Raw genomic sequence first — 15285 nt, 5'->3', positions numbered from 1 at the left:
GCCTAACTCTGGTAGAGAGCAACCCTGTTGCTTTTCACAGTTGGCTGTTATCTGTGTACTTTTTGGGCTCTGGTGCTGTGCGCTCAAGATCTCCACATTTGATCTAGACCCCTCTCTTCTCAGGGGGATGCAATTGGCCGTTTCAATATCCTTCTGGTGCTGCCACCCGTGGGTGCTCCCCCTGCCTTCTCGAGTCTCTACCACACTCCTTACCAGTTAGGTTGTGCTAAAGCCAATTCTTCTGTCTCCAATATTATAAGGCTCCTCTCTTGCTATTGTTCAGTTGTTTGTTCCAGGTAATTTCTCCACAATTTAGTTGTAATTCCAGGTTGGTCCAGGAAAGAGGTCAGTGTGACTTCCACTCACTCCTCTGCCATCTTGATTTTTCTCCCCCTTCTCAATTTTAATTCAGTCTACCAACCAACCTATATTTTTTCTTTATCAAGCACATTTCTAATATATAATGTTTACTACTAAGTCCCAGAAAAGAGGTGTATGCTCCAGATTTTTGTCTTTTCCTTAACATTGTTAAATGTGCTCATTGTTTAATACAGAATAATTTCTTGTTATGCCTTAGGCATTATTTTAAAATCCCTATAAATATTCAGACTACTTCTCTACTGTAGCTATTCAGGTTAATTTGAAGTTTATCTAAAGCAATTACTTTTTCTTTCTCTCTCCCTCTTTTTATCTCTCTCCCCCACTTCTCCCTCTCTCCCCTAAATTCATTATTAACTAGAGAACAACTGATCATTTTTATCCAATTCTTCCTTATCCTTCTATATTCTCCTTTCATATCTGACTTAAATAATAACCTTTCAAGTAAGAAGAAAGTTTTTATAATCTTGGATGAGAAAGACCTTCTGCATAAATACGCAAAATGGAACCAGGCCCTGAAGTACCTGAAAGCAACTAAGGAAGCATATAGAATGGCTTCTGAGGTTACTTTTATTTTCTTCTCATTAAAAAACTGGTGCTAACAAGTACAGCTTATCTTTCAAATCAGCAGAATTTTTTTTTACATACAAAATATACTTGTATGTATGAATTAATGACCAAGTTAAATATGAAACCTTATATACAAAGAGATGTGTGTGTTTTCTCCATCCTCCCATTTCCTGGGGGAACAGCTCTGAGTGATGATTACAGGGCTGTGTATTCTTGTTGAGAGACTTGCTCCTTTCTCTTTCCTGGGATGCCTTCAGGCTTGCCCTGGGGTGGGGGTGGGTTTCCTGCTGTGACTCTTGATTTGCAAGTGCCATGTTGGTGGGGGACTGGAATTCTAGCCCATCCTTCCTCCCTCTCCTTCATTCCCTTCCTCCTGGAAGAGGGACCAAACCTGCACACTTTTGAAAGTGACAAACTATTTCACAATGATGTTAAGTAAGAAGTTAACAAAAGAAGTAGGGTCATCCTATAATTCTGGGCTTGTTTCAATTCATTTCTAGGTCTACATATTCTCTCATATGCTTCACATTTTCTTGCTCAGTGATGTTTGTACTGTAATTTCCAATGTTGCCTCATTATACATGTAACAATTGCTTTTTTTTCTTATGTGTTTTTCAAAGTTTAGTTAGTTCAATGTTTTTAATTCAGGTGTAAAAACCAACTCCAAACAGCAAAGTTACATGTATCATGGTGTCTACTACACAACCTCAAGAACCTCTTTTGAACCATATCATGGGAGTCACTGTGTATAACAATTGTTAAAGTAAGTAAACAAAGAAACATTAGACTGAGGTAGTTCTAATACCGTAGCAACCTAAGCTCTATAAGAAAATTGAAACTTAAGCCAGTAAAAAGTCCTACAAATGTTTTAAGGTTAAGAAATTCAGGTTTGGCGGGGTGACTCTTAGGCTCAGCTGATCCAGCCACGCCCGTCGAGGTTTTTCACCACCAGTTCGGACAGTGAGTCCGAGTCATCCCTGTCTGGGCAGGAGATTGTCACCAAACTTGCCGAAAGTAACTATGGCAAACAGCCATTGTTGATGAGTGGAGATGAAGAAGATACCAAGAGTGGGGTTCTAAGTGCCAAGGACAAGAGGTTTGAGGAGTTCACCAATCTTATCCCGACCATCAGCAATGATGCCCTGAAGATTTGAGATGTCACCAAGTGCCTGGGAGAGTTTGAGCTCCTGAGAAAAGCATATGGGAAGGCTAAAGCCATTATGGGTAAGGAAGGTTTCTACCATTTCCATATCTGCATCCTGGCTGATATGGAGAACTATTTTAATGAGCTATGGGAAGATAAGGAAGGAAAGAAGAAGATGAATAAGAAGAATACCAAGGCTTTGAGTACCTTTTGCCAGAAGTTCTGAAAACATAACCGAAATTTTGAGCCCCATATTATAACCAGAAACCTGAACAGCCTGCAGATGAAGATGCTGAAAAGAATGAGGAGAATTCAGAAGGCTCTTCAGATGAAGATGAGGACAAAGTCAGTGCTGCAACTTTCTTCAAGAAAAAATCAGAGTTGCAATTTCCTCAGAAAAATGGAGGATGAAGATGAGGACACAAAAGATTCAGATGAAGATGAAGAGTGGGACACAGGTTCAACATCTTCTGACTCAGACTCAGAGGATGAAGGAGGGAAACACAGTGCTGGCCTCAATCTTCCTTAAAAAGACCCCGGCCACAGAGGAGGACAATGCCACCACTGAGAAGAAATGAGAGGACAAAGCCAAAAGAAGTGTGATAGGAAATCAAAGTGCCTGGAAAAGGAGGAAGGGGACAATGAAGGCAGAGAGTGGGAAAGGGTGTGAGATGGAGTGCCCCCCATTAAGGAGAAACCAAAAATGTTTGCCAAGGGAGCTGAGATTGCCCATGCTCTTGTCATCAAGAAACTGGATGAGAGCCTACAAGCATGAGGCACATAGGGGACTGATCATGCAGCCCAGTTTGAGCCACTACAGCTGCTGGTTCAGATTGCTTCTGAAAACAACCTTGGAGAAGGTGTCATCATCAAGATCAATCTCAATATCATCACCTCTCTATGAACACAACCCCAAGTGGCCACATCCATGAAGCCAGAGATGTGGCAATAGTGCCTGGACTGCATCAATGAGCTGATGGACATGCTATTTGCAAACCCCAACATCTTTGTTGGAGAAAATCTCCTGGAAGAGAATGAGAACCTGCATAATGTTGACCAGCCAATGCATGTCTGTGGCTATATCCTAACCCTGGTGGAACAAATGGATGAAGAATTCACCAAAATAATGCAAAATACTGATTCTCATTCCCAAGAGTACGTGGAGCACCTGAAAGATGAGGCACAGGTATGTGCAGTGCTATCTGGAGTAGAAGGGCACCATTGAGGACGTATGCTGTGCCTACTTGGGGCGCAGTCTCCACGTCAATTACAAGTTTGATTACAAGGCCTATCAGTGGCAGCTTACCCTCCCAGGGGGCTCCTCAAAGTCTGGCAAAAATCAGGCAGAAAATGAGAATGAGGACTCAGTTGTGCTGATTGAAAGACTTTGCAAGTAAATATGCCAAAGGCTGCACAGACTGGATCCACACATGCACCATCCTCTGTCATATCTACCATCATGCCCTGCACTCTTGCTAGTACAAGACCTGTGACCTCATTCTTATGAGCCCCCAGCAAGAGAACATTCAGCAAGTGGACCCTCCAGTACAGATCCTATACAACTGTACCATGGTGCAGCTGGGCATCTATTCCTTCCTGCAAGTCCTAACCAAGGAAGGAAGGATGGAAAGGAGGGAGGGAGGGAGGAAGGAAGGGAGGGAAGAAAGAGAAAGAAATTAAAATCTAAGACCACCAGTCATAAATAGCTACCTAAGTTTTCCCAAATAAGGCAACTGCTTAGGCTATAGCTAATCAAATATTCTCTTTGTTTTGCTTCTGATTTTCTATAAAAACGCTTCCCCTAATCCCTGTCCCTCAAGTAGTTGTAACCACTTAAGATTTGATGCTGCCCAATTCCATTAGATGTTGGCTTAAATAAACTCTTGAATATGTTAATGTGCCTCAGTTTCTCTTTTAACTCAACATCCTCATATACAAGATCATTTAATATGGGATGCAGTATCTCCTATTTTTAACAGTCTGCAATACTCTAAATGGAAGTATGAAACAAGGAAGTTCCAATTAATTTGTTTTGATCATTATTATGTTTGGAGCATAATTACCAATAAATTCTTCCTTTCCTAAAGAGTTTTCCAGTCATTTAGATCAGACAGAAAGGTTTTCCAATATTTATGTATTAATTTTATGGTAATTCTTTTCAGTAGCATCATAGACACTAGTATAGCAGGTAGCTACACATTGGCAAACAACACACACACCTATACAGAGGCACTCAAAGAGAGATGTTCATATATTTATCTATATACATGTAAGCTGATATAAAATTTAAATGCATATATTAACATCTGCAAATTTATATGAAAATAACCCATTTTTAAGTGAACAAATGTTACTAACATAATATTAGGAACAATGTAGTTGAATTAAGTATGGTCACCTTATTTCATGATAATTAAGGGTTAGCTTTTTTTCAAAACAATAATTACCATTATGAAAGATCCAAATCTTATGCAGATACAAACTGTCATGTTTTATTTCTTTGACTGGGAAACAAGTAGGACAATCAAATGTAGTGTAATAAATATATCATTCTTCTATGTAGATGGTCTTGCATAATTTAAAATTTCACAAGATTAATATAACATTTTTAATTTGTGAAAATTCATAAATGTATACAGTATAAATACTAAACCTGGCTTTTTTCCAAGTGCTTATTATAGTAAAATTTATTAAGATTACTTATTACTCATATATTTTATTAAAATATGAACAATTTGGATATATCTTAAGTATAAAACAAAGTAGTATGAGGTTCTGTTTTACAAAGACCCTATTTACATAAAAATAGAAGGGAATTACATTTATGCTAAAAAAGAGTATATTTAATTATAAGACATTCAAATACATGATAGATTAATGTTTGTGCTTACTACATTAGTCATACAATTTTATTTTGAAAAATATACTAGAGTATAAAATTTCCAATTTTATAATAAAAATGTTGTTAGAAAAAAATAACAACTATGATGGTCACTCACACACTTCAAGCTGGAATATGCTACCTATTGTGTTTCATTTGAAATTAAAATAAAGTTAATAACATGAATTCACCGTGTTTTAAAGAAATAATACAAACAAGACCAAGACTGCACTTGCATGAGGGCAGTCCAAGGATGGTGCACATTGATTGTATTCACACAGTGGCTGGAATGACATTAACTAATTCCCCAGTAAATATGTATTCATCAACATCAGAAAGGCACTTCTAATTCCCCACACACCTCACTTTACTTGTTAATTAGTAACTAAAATTGTCATAGCCAAATGGGAAATACTTTACAAATTAAAAATAAATGAATTAGGATTAGTCACCAAATAGAAAATCAAAATTTTTTCTCATTATGTAGTATACGGTACTGCTAACATTCATAATAAGTTTAATTATGTTTATACTAGTAAATTTATGATAATTTTTCTAATGTTGAATAGTAATTATGTATGAGTTGGTGATAAAAAATAAAAAGAAAATTTATTATATGAAAATATCCTCATCTGTATGTCTAAATACATGTTAGTTTTCTAATAAAAAAACATGACGATTAAGTAATCTCTTATATGCAGAACATCATTTTGATAAAAAAAAAGTGGGAAGTAGCATGTAAGGAGGAATTAAGTATATGTATTTATATTTAATGTTTCTAACATTATAAATCTACACTGTAAGATTCATTGCAGTTGCCTACCTGGGTAAATGTAAAACTTTGGCTATTTTAAAGTGTTTTATCACAAGAGGCAGAGAGGAGAATTGGTCAAGCGCCAATCATTACGTTACACTAGGAATTTATAAAAGGGGGGGAAAAGAGAAGAAAACTAATAACAAAGCAGTATGTTGAACATCTTAATATATCTGTGGAATTTTGAAATAGTAAATGTGTGAACATGCTAAATGCAAACATATAATTGCCAGAGGAAAAGAAATAGGATGCACACATACTTTCATTTTTTGGCTAGAAGGCCTTTCAGTACCTGACATTAAAAAGAAAATTATATATACGGAGGCAGGCAGGCACAGTTGAAACAGTAGAGGGACCACTCTGTAAAGTACATGCTTTTCTAGCCAGTTTGCTGTACATCTGAAACTAATACAGAAAAATATTGAGTGTGACCTATACTGGAAAGATTTTTTTTAATTATAAATAAATAAAATACATATATATATTTTCTACAAAAAAATCCTCTTGAACGTCTAAAGACAAATATTGATAAAATTAAAGAGAAATAAATATTGAAAATGCATGTAGGTAAAAAAAAATGTTCTTAAAAAAGCAATCCTGGAGAAAATATTGCAACAAATTGTCGACAGGAGTTTAATTTACATCTTAATCGTTACTTAAGTTATATAAAAATATTTCTATATATTTTCATAAATATAATATGCCCAATAGAAATATATCTATCTATATATTTATGCACATATAATATGGCCACATTAAAATATTAGACAAAATCAGAAGTACATGCAATTAATTAAAAAAATACAAATGTCCAATAAACAATTCAAAAGTTTATGCAGCCCTATTTTATAGCAGTGCTATTCACAATAACCAACATTTGGAAACAGCCTAAGTGGCCATCTGTGTGAGTGGATAAAACACTGAAATATACCTGTATAATGGAGTACTACACAGCAGAAAAAAAGAAGGAATTCCTACCTTTTGCAATAGCATGGGTGGAACTGAAGACTATTATGCTAAATGAAATAAGTCAGTCGGTGAAAAGCAAATATCATATGATCTCTATTATAAGGAATCTCTAATGAATAAAATAAACTAATGAGCAAAATAGAATCAGAGACATAGAATCAAGAAATTGACTGGCAGCTGTAAGAGGGGAGGAAGAAACTGGAATTGTTTGACAGAAGGTGAAGAGATTAGTTAAAGAACATATATGAAGGACCCATGGACATCACAACAGTGTGGGGATTGACTATGGAATGGGGGGTGAGCAGGGTGGAGAGAGCAAAAGGAGAAAAAGAACTGGGACAAGTGTAATAGCACAGACAATAAAATATTTCAAAAAAAGATTTTTTGTATATATACATATATACACATATATTTATACTATTTATTGTGTGTCAATTGCTATATTATGTTACTAAAAATATTTTTAGTCAATTTAAGAAAATTGTAAGGCAATGTTCTTTACAAAGAATGATTTCAAATGTTATCTGTGATCAAAAAAACATGGAAAATGTATCATTATAAAATAAATGTCAATTCAGAATTACCATCCCAAGAATCATGTCCTAAAAAAGTACAAAGTAAAAATACTAGGAAACAATGATACTGAGTTTGGATGAGTAACATTTGGATTGCAATATTCTAAAATGTATATATTATTTGTAAGAAAAGATTAAGTCATTGTTTAAATTTAAGCTTAGTATTAAATCTATACAATAAAATTTTATTTGTAACCACTGGGGAGCTGGTGAAGGAGAGAGAATAAAGGGGAAAAAATCCTAATTGTAGGAGAAAACAAGGTAAGACAATAATAAAAAATGCATGAGGAAATGAAAGAGAAGTCTAATGAAGTTAGTCCTAGTTGAAATCAGAGAGAAAGATGGTAAAAATAAAACATGTTATCAATAATTCCAGCCAGCTAAAAGGCCCACTCTGATTATGAAGCCAAAATTGAGCTATATGATATGTTTGGGAAAAAAATGTAAAAACAAATAAAAAAATAAAAACACACACACTGGAAAATTAAGAGATGAAAAATATATGCATAACAATCCAACTAAAATAAATGTGTAATAATATTTCTATATGGCAAAATATATCAATACAAACAATATTATTATAGCTTTAGATGGTCAGTGAAATGTTTATTACTGAAAAACACCAAGCTAAAATATTTTACTTAAAATTAAGCAAGTATTAAAATATGGAAGTGCATGATTATAGAAATTATAGAGAAAAGTAATAACCCTGAAATCTGAAACTTAAAAAAAATGCTATGGAATAGCACACAAGAACATTTTTTTATTCAAAATATCAATGCAAGCCATTTTAACATTACTTATTATTTCTGCCACTATTGATAGTTTCCTATCCTATCAAATAAAAACATTTTCAGACTATTATAGAAATATAAAGACTATGGATAAAGAAACAGAAAAATGCTTACTATTTTGGTGGAAATTAAGATAGATGAAAAAAAATATATATATATATGTACTTGATCATCTCCAAAGACAGAAAAATACAACTGATAATATTAAAAGACAACTAATGTTACCTTTTGTGTAATTCTTCACAAAATGGGGATAGTAAAATATACTTTTCAATTAAATTCCTGAACCATGTTTAATATGAAACACTAGCATACACTATGATTAGCAAGAATTTCCTTTTTATATATCATTTGCTATTGTCCTATAAGATATTCACTATGGAATGAATACAAGTGAATGATAGGATATACATTTAGAAAATTTTAAGGCAAAATAGTTATTTGGATATCATATAATTGAATATGGACAAAATATGTCAGCAGAGAAATATATTAAAGACAGTATGATGATCCCAACTAAAATATACAATGAAAGTTTAAAAAACACTTTAATACTCTGTTACATAAGATTAAAAAATGTCTATCAATTTTCATATTGAATTCTAAATATTCTACTTAAATTATATCTTGGCTCATTCTATTTACTCAAAATCAAGTATATATAATAGTGTAAGCATTGATATATTAAACATAAATTTATCCATGACATATCTACATAATTATGCACATACTACAACATGGTATCCTTTTAAAAATATATATAAAATTTTAGGACATATTTAGCATAACCTTGTATTATACATATTTAAAGTACAGAGAGGGAATAAAATTTTATGAAGAAAGCCACATCAAATATAAATATTTACCATTTCGCAAACTATGTACCTTAAAGACATTTGAAGTTTCCTGGAGGTACCACTGAGGCAACTTTGGAACATATGGCTACTGGATAAACTCTAGATTCCACCACCATTTAACAATAATAGTTCCACTTGTATTTAATTTATAAATCAAGAAATTTTTTAATATTATCCACTATTAAAATACTGAAAAACTGTGATTTGTAGCAGTGCTTAGGATCAGAGGAACTGAGAACACTTGTCCAAAGCAGTTGCATTATGACAAACATCTGCTGGGCACTTGGCACAAGACAAGGGAGTAGAACCCGGGTTCCTGCTTCATGATTCTTATTCCTTAATCTCTAGTAAAATTTTTAAAAAAGTAATTTTGTTACTTGGAAAAATTACTAAGATTGGCTACAATTGATAATTCTATTTTAATAATCTTCATTAGGGCTTTGTGCTTTCTAGTTTTTGAAAAGAAAAAGCAGGTCATTGACATAGAAATATACATGACAGTTACAACTCTAGGGAAGAATTACAGTTTTATTTTTTATTTCTTTACAATATCTTCACTCAGTAAGATCTTTTAAGTAATTTATTAACTTTAAGTTCTAATCAGTAAACCAAATTCTGTAATGATATTTACTCTCTTTGATCATGAAGTTTTTTATTCAGTGGAGTAATAAAATTACTAATTAAAAATATCTCCAGCTTGAGGGAAAGGCAATCACGGACCTGCTTCTTAAGTACTTTGTGCCTATATACCATTAGACTCTGGAAAATGACTTGCTTCCTTCAGGCCACTGGGTTGTTATTTAATAGTGTGTCTTAAACACTCATGATGTTATTCAACACATATTTATTGAATGCCTACTCTGTGGCAGGTATAGTTCAAAGCACTGGATATATAAAGTCAATCCATACAGTCACAGCGTCTAACTTTCTCAGACTTTCAGTGTGTGGGAAGAGGAAAAATAAACATGTAAATAGATCATTGCAATTCAGTCTGATAAATGTCTTATAAAATAAATACAATTGTTAGGCACACAGATGAGATGAGAAATGGGGATTTCTGGCCAGGAAAACATTCCTGGAAGAAATAGCTAAACTTTGAGATGAAAGAGTCTACTTCTTGAGCAGTATGTTTGAGAACACAGGAAGCCATTATTTCTAAAACACTAATCAATAGGTAATATCTTTATATCCATTTTTATATATTCCATTTACACATATGGCCCAAAGAAATTAACATGCCCAATGTCTCATAGCTCCTAAGTGATAGTCTGGAATTGGGAGGCTCAACCAGGACAACCTAATTGTGTAGTCCTTACTTTTTCCCATTACCTAGCAAAATACTAGAAGAGAACAGTGATACAATATAACAGTATAACACAGCCAGACACTATATTATTATATTTATATATATAATATTATAATTACACTAACAGTAGCAATTATCATTCTCATTGCAAATACTCATATTTTATTAAAATAACTTTTATTCCTGAGATGAGTTATTTTCAACTAATTACAAATAGGTGGATCAAAAAGTATTCATTGTTTTTATTAATCTTGTGTGTGTTTTACTGTTCAAAAAATTACTTTTACTTTTTATGCATTTAGATTTGCTTTTAGCTATTCACATTACTTTTCCAAAAGGAGATTTAAAGGTAAGTATTCTGGGATGGGTTATTTTTGTTTTAACAGAAGGGATTTTTATAACAATTATGTAAACAACTTATCCTCGTGCTCTTCATTCATATATGACTGCCAGGGCCATTGTTCCCTTTGGTATTTTTTTGTGAAGTCCCTGTTTGGGCTCCAGAAGAAGGGAGTACCCTGTCCCACAGAGTACCCCCAGGTGGTCACAGATGAAGGAAATAAGTCATTCCAGACATTTCTTAGTCTGCAGAAAAAGGGGGTGACTATTCCTTCTAGTGGAGAATGCCCCAAGCCCTTCTCTTGAAATGGCTTTTATTGAGAACAACATGCGCAGGGGTGTATAGCATGCACGTAAAGCTCATCAATCAATGCCAAAAGGCTATGATTGAAAGAACACAGAGGTTTGCCTCAGGTCAGGGTCTGGTAGACAGAGTGGTGCTCATTCAGCCCCGAAACCTGGGAAACTGATCACATTCTATGCTTGGACCCCAAATATCAGTACTCATTAACTTGAGGGCATTCTTAGCAGAGTCAGTTTCATAGGATTTAATGCATTTATTTTCCAGGAATTCCTAATTGTCCCTGGGAACCACCTGATCCAATTTAGGGCTGTACCTGCCTTAAGTATTGTTTCACTGACTGGGTCAGGACAGGCAGAGCAGCCAAGAGATAAGGAGACTTCTTTCAGATAGAATGAGGACTCTGGCCATGACAGAGCAGAGGGGTGAGCGTCTTTTGCCCTTTCCCTATGTCCCCCAAGTCCTTCCCTGATGGCCCCCATGTGACTGGGTCTGTCTTAGGTTGCCCCTGACATCAAGAGGTCTTACCTGTCATTAACTAATCAGCCTTCCTCTGGGACCAAGCAGGGCAAGTGAGGGAGGCAGGGACTGTGCTCTTGCCAGTGGGACAGGTTGTCTCCTCAGTGGCCTATTTTCCCAAGGCCTCCTTGCTCAGTTCCAGCCTTGGGGCCCTCTCACCTGTTGGCAAGGCTCCAGTCCCTGAAACCAGGTGGGATGGTTCTCAACAATGTTTGACCTCTGCAAAGGCCTCTGAATCCTGAATTCATATCTACTCTAAAAGGTATCTTTGTTCAACCTTTTACAAAGCTAAAACTACGGAATATGACTTTTACTTTTATCATTATTATATTTACTCTATCATAGTAATTGAAAATCAGTTATAATTTCCTAGAAAACCTGAACTAATTTCAATTTCTCTAAATATTTTAGCAGTCATGCAGAAAAAAATATATATATATACACACATGCACATAAAAAAATAAAAGATCTAATAGACTTTTTACCTTCTGCTTCTATTCCTGAAATTCAACAAATATCGCTCTCTTTCCAACTTATGAGCTCATCCTGACTTTCCCCGCTCTCACAAGTTGCTCTGTGAGACTCTTTTAATTCATTTTGCTCTATGTTGCAACATTTGCTCAATGGATAATTTAATGTCAGCCACGTATAAAGGATCATAAGCCAATTCTGGGTATAAAGGGACTGAGTTATGCCCCTTACTTACCAAATTTCATAGGCATATGTTGGTGTTCCAGATACCACTATTTCACAGTGTGACTGTATTTCAACATAATTTTTAAAAGATAATTCATTTAAAATGGGGATCACCTTATACCTGTCAGAATGGCAACCATCAATAAATCAACAAACAACAAGTGTTGTCAAGAATGTGGAGGAAAAGGAACCCCAGGGCACTCTTTGTGGGAATGCAGCCTGGTGCAGCCATTGTGAAAAACAATATGGAGTATCCTCAAAAAGTTAAAAGTGGAATTCCCTTTAGACCCAGTCATTCTACTTCTGAAATGAAATATATCATTCATACACACACACACACACACACACACATACACACACACACACAAGCACATACACATGGACCCTATATTAGCTGTGCTATCTACAATAGCCAAGATCTAGAAACAACCTAAGTGATGTTGTGGTACATTTACACAATAGAACACTATGCAGCAGTAAAAAATAAGAAACTCTTACATTTTGCAACAGCATGGGGGGACCTGGAGAATATCATGCTAAATGAATTAAGCCAGTCAATGAAAGACAAATACCACAGGATCTCACTTATATGTGGAATCTAGTGAACACAATAAACTAATGAATGAAATAGAAACAGAGCAGAGATACATGGTACAGACTGCCAGCTTCTGGAGGGGAGAAGCTGGGTCAGATGAAAGATGATAAGGAGTTAACCAAAGAACATTTATGCAAAACCCATTATAGTCACAGCAATATAGGGACTGACTTAGGGAGCGTAGAGGGTGGGTTTGGCTGGAGGTGAAGAAAGGGAGAAATAAATGGGAACTGTAGTAGCATAAACAATAAAAAACTAAAAAACTAATAAAATGAGTGCATTAAAGTGGGGCATAATTCAATATAAACAGAAAAAAATCAGGTTATAGGAAAAGAAAAATCTGCAAGCCAAGCAGAGAGGTCTCAAATGTTGAAGGTTTTTTTTTTTTTCCTCTTTATTTTTATAAAGAGTGTTATTTGAGGGGAGCAGGACTCTAATTGAATAAGCCAAATCTTAAGTCATCATTCAACCCCTCCAATTTCTCCTTTTCCACGTCTTTCTTCTCCCTGTAGTTGGGGCAGAACCAGTAGCAGGAGCTGATGGCCCCGCGTTGGCAGTGAAGGTCACGGCCCTGCCAGCAGGGACGCTGGCCAGCGAGCCTATAACCTGGGCGGTGGCCGCCTAGAAGTTTATTCTATTCAGCCCACGGACAACCTTGTTAAGCCTCTTGTCCTATGCCTCGATTTGCACTCTATCCAGGATTTCCTTGATGTCCTTGCTGCTTGGGGAGACATTGCCCCAGAGAGTGGGTGGCGAGTAGGAAGCAACATAGTGCGACTGGAGGTCCACGGGTACACCTGGCACGTTGGATGCCTGTGGCATCAGGAAACGAAAGCACCGATACTTGGTACCTTGTTAGGACAACTCTGACACACTGAGAGAAGGGAAACGTGATCTTTTCAGAGTAAACAGCCTCTGCCTCCCCCGGTATTGAAGTACCACAATATAAATGGCAGCACACATGTTAGTCCTTTACTCAACACTCATCAAACCATACACCCCTGCGGTAGCTGGCATTCCTATTAATAATCGTTCCTACCAATTTCTTCAGAAAGTGAACTTGTGAAAGAGATAATATTGAAAATGAAAAACTTAATTTTCAATTGTCCATATCTTGAATTTATCTCTAACAATTCTCTTGTAATGAATAACACTGGGCCTTAAAAAGGTTAGATAAACTAGTGGTTTAGGTATATTCACTTTGATGTCACCACACTTGTGGATCCCCATGACACTTGGAAAACAAACAAAAACTCTTCGGATGTAGCTCCTTACGTGTGTTATGTTTGTAGTGTTCTTTTGCTACTTTTCACAAGTGCCTTGTAAATGTCACAGTCTAGGGGAGGCAAGCAAGCCAGAAAGGGGAAGGTAGCGAAGAAAATTAGGCCCACAGGGACACTGGTTCTGATATTTCAAATTGAGCCTACGACTTGAAAAGTCCTGTAACTCTTCCTGTCATATTGCGCTATGTGTGAAAGTTGCTGTAGTTTATTTACTGGATTGATGGAGAAAACATATGAAGATTTCAATGCTTCAATTAAATGTGTGACAAGTTTTAATTCTTTGTGTTCTTTCCCTTCATGTTGTAATCTATTATTATGATAAATAACAAGTAATCAGTATTATGCTAGATATCCTAAAACTGAGCAGCAATCAAATACGTTACGAAGAGTTCAGGAATTTGTCAGTCACACTGGTTTTAAAATAGATAAGCAAAAAATAAAGCAGAGACAAAGACAGAAATAAAACAAAGACAAAGATAAAGACAAATGCAGTTCCATAAACTTAAGCAAAAAATAGTTTATATGTGTAATCAAATATGAAATAATAACAGGCTGCATTAATAGAACAATAATATAAACAGCTGATTATTATGACATTTTATAAATACCCTATTTCAGAAAGAAGACATGCTTATATTTTTTTAGAAAAATTGATTTCAAAGAATGATAAAAGACATGTGTTTTTTATAACTGATACTAGCATATTTAAATATTTCTAATACTATCTACATAATGTTATTTATTTTTTAAGAAATGGGAACCAATTAAAAGACATGCTTTTATTGTTTAATATAATGGTCAGGAAAAAATATTCTTAGTAAATCAAGCTAGTTAAAAAATTCAGAACCTATCTCATGTAAACCACATGTTAATATTACTGATTATGTTTAATATGTCAAAAGAGACAAAGATAATAATTAAAAATATGTAATGGATAGTTGTTATTTGACAGATATACACTAAGTACTATTGGATAATTAGCTCCATTACTTTTTAGGACCAAAATTCACATAAGTTATAATTATCATCATTATCTAGTTAGAGGATAAAGGGGAAGCACAGAAAAATGCAATATCTTGTCCAATATCACATTGAAATATTAGGAATAGGAATAAAACATTACAGTTTGCCGTATCATTTATATTACATTTATCCATAAATAATAATAGTGATAATATATGTATCCACACATACATACATATATAACTACATATGTGTACATCTACATGTACATGTGTATACACATAAATAGATATACATAGAT

At 34.8% G+C, this 15285-nt stretch overlaps 1 pseudogene; it reads left to right on the top strand.

The window, feature by feature from the left end:
* Positions 1 to 880: 880 nt before the first annotated feature.
* LOC129081055 (eukaryotic translation initiation factor 3 subunit C-like) lies at positions 881 to 13363 on the top strand (annotated as a pseudogene).
* The last annotated feature ends 1922 nt before the right edge of the window (positions 13364 to 15285 follow it).

Source organism: Pteronotus mesoamericanus, unplaced genomic scaffold, assembly GCF_021234165.1.
Source record: "Pteronotus mesoamericanus isolate MK-2021 breed Mesoamerican mustached bat unplaced genomic scaffold, CSHL_Meso_final contig_94, whole genome shotgun sequence".
Taxonomy (NCBI): Eukaryota; Metazoa; Chordata; class Mammalia; order Chiroptera; family Mormoopidae; genus Pteronotus; species Pteronotus mesoamericanus.
The sequence above is the reverse complement of the archived record's forward strand: the minus strand, read 5'-3'. Positions and strand labels throughout refer to the sequence as shown.